Raw genomic sequence first — 2,618 nt, forward strand, 5'->3', positions numbered from 1 at the left:
TAGACAATTTTTTACGATGAGACACAAACTTAAAAAAAAAAAGCCTTTGAAGTGGACTACACTTCAATTTGTTTGGCCTACTTTACTGTAAACTTAACCATTTTGCGCTTCTTCAAAGATATCGACAGATTTTACTACAAAAACCGTAACTCATAAACTAGAAGGTTATAAATATAGCTATTGCCGACAACTTACAAAATATTTGTTTTAAAATATTTGGCACCGTCATTTTTTGGGTTGAATTACGAAAATAGGCGATATTAATGTGTTTTCAGCGTGATTTGAGCTGGCATATTATGAGGAGTCGTATTACGTCTAGGTTGAAGCGAAATCAGAAAGCAAGTTTTCTTTTGATCATTTATATATTAAACTTAATCGGATAAAATTTGCTTCTGTCATTTTTTAGTTCTATCAAATGCATTCAAGAACAAAATTGCCCGGGCTCACAGCTGAACTGCACAAACATAATTATGTTGTATCAAAGACTGTTCAATAATATTCTTTTTCTTATTAGCCTGTTACTAGCTTGAAAAAATTGTGACTTCGTGAAAACGATAAAATTGAACCCTGCATAGGTTGTTCACACGTACATCGAAGTTTGTGTCTCTTCGTGAAACGAAAATCTCATTGTGATATTAAAAGGTTATCTTTGGCTATGTTCACACACGGCAGCTAACGGTTACCAAATTCAGATCACAAACATACGCGCTAATCCGTGCGTTCATACAAAAAAAATCTCCGATTCAGATAGGCCTACCAAGATGATGATGATGGGATCACTGGTCAATAGGAAACTGGAAATTGAGTGTGATTGGTAAATGATAGAAATGCGCTCAGTTACAGCCTTCAGAACGTTCAAAAATTGTTACCATCCCACCGGCGGGGCCCTTGGCGAGCCCCAGCCATAGGGAGGGGGCGCCCTTCTCAAATCAATTACCGCTTGGTACTACGTACTTCGGAAAACGCCCCCCCCCCTTTCAAAATTCTGGCGACGTCCCTGACACCACACAAGCACCACTGTTATCAAGCTCTACATCAATAGAAATGGGTTTGATACAAGTAGCAAAGCATATTAATCAGATTCAAAAGAAAAATAGCAGTCAAGAACTGGAAAAGAAAATACTAAAACAATACCCTGAAGTGTTCGAAGGTCTTGGAGAACTACCGGGAGAGTATCACTTTGAAATTGACAGAAATATCACACCAACCAAGCATCCAGCCAGGAAAATTGCAGTTGCAATAAAAGGAGATGTAAAACAGAAACTGCAAGAATTAGAGGCCAAGGTGGTGATAGAAAAAGTCACTATACCTACGGACTGGATCAGCAATATGGTGGTCGTGAGAAAACCAGGCAAGTTACGAATCTGTTTAGATCCACGTGATTTAAACATGGCCTTAAAACTTCCACAATACCCTATGCCCACAGTTGAAGGAATTTTGCCAGAACTAACAAATGCAAAGATTTTCTCTGTACTAATTTGAAATCTATTCTCTCATCCTCTAAACTCCATAAGAATTCCCACTCTTCTGGTAACGTTGAATGTAGTAAACCCAGATGTCAAGTTTGCAATTTTATGTGAACCTCTGACACATTCACTATACCTAGTACTAATATTACTATTAGACCCCCTCCACTTACTTGTGATTCTTCTAACGTTATTTATATTTTATTTTGTAACAAATGTCAAATTGGTAATTACATTGGAGAGACTGGCACTAAATTCCGCCTCCGATTTAATAATCACAAAAAAACCATCAGAGACAACTCCATTGGTTTCCTAGTAGCCTGTCACTTCAATCTACCTAACCATAGCATTAATGACATAAGATTTATTTTGGTCGCTAATAACTTTTTATCCCTCTCACATAGACGCAAAGAAAAATTGAAGTGGATTCTTAGAACTAATTCTTTTATTAACGGTTTAAATAAAGACTTAGATTACTTATCAGACTATTCATTTATATATACTTAATTTTTTTCTTAGTTCCTAGGCCTTTATCCAGCTTTTATATACAAATGCTATGTTCAGACACAACGACTTACGCTAGCGTAACGTTAATCGAGTGGTGTGAACTTGTGCGCGGCGTAGCGAACGCCAGTATTATCGCGCAATCACTGGCGTACGGTAATCTAGCAACAAACCCCAGATTAGCGTACGCCACTGATCTACGACAGTCACGCATCGGTGATTTTGAACTCAGCCAAGATTTGACCAATCAAAATAAACCTAGATGTAAACAGAAAATAAAATGCGCGAATTACGAATACGAATATTTCGCGCGAATACTTACGCTACCGTAGCGTTCATTAATCGCCCAGTCTGGACATTCGCTAGTTACGCCATGGATTAACGTACGCCCGGCGTTAGATACGCCTGGCGTATCTCACAGGTCTGAACGTAGCCTGTGGCTATGTTCAGACACAACGACTTACGCTAGCGTAACGTTAATCGAGTGGTGTGAACTTGTGCGCGGCGTTGCGAACGCCAGTATTATCGCGCAATCACTGGCATACGGTAATCCAGCAACAGACCCCAGATTAGCGTACGCCACTGATTTACGACAGTCATGCATCGGTGATTTTGAACTCAGCCAAGATTTGACCAATCAAAATAAAC

Source organism: Anneissia japonica, unplaced genomic scaffold (genome assembly GCF_011630105.1).
Source record: "Anneissia japonica isolate Jap-2015-1 unplaced genomic scaffold, ASM1163010v1 scaffold287588_len240510_cov160, whole genome shotgun sequence".
Classification (NCBI taxonomy): domain Eukaryota; kingdom Metazoa; phylum Echinodermata; class Crinoidea; order Comatulida; family Comatulidae; genus Anneissia; species Anneissia japonica.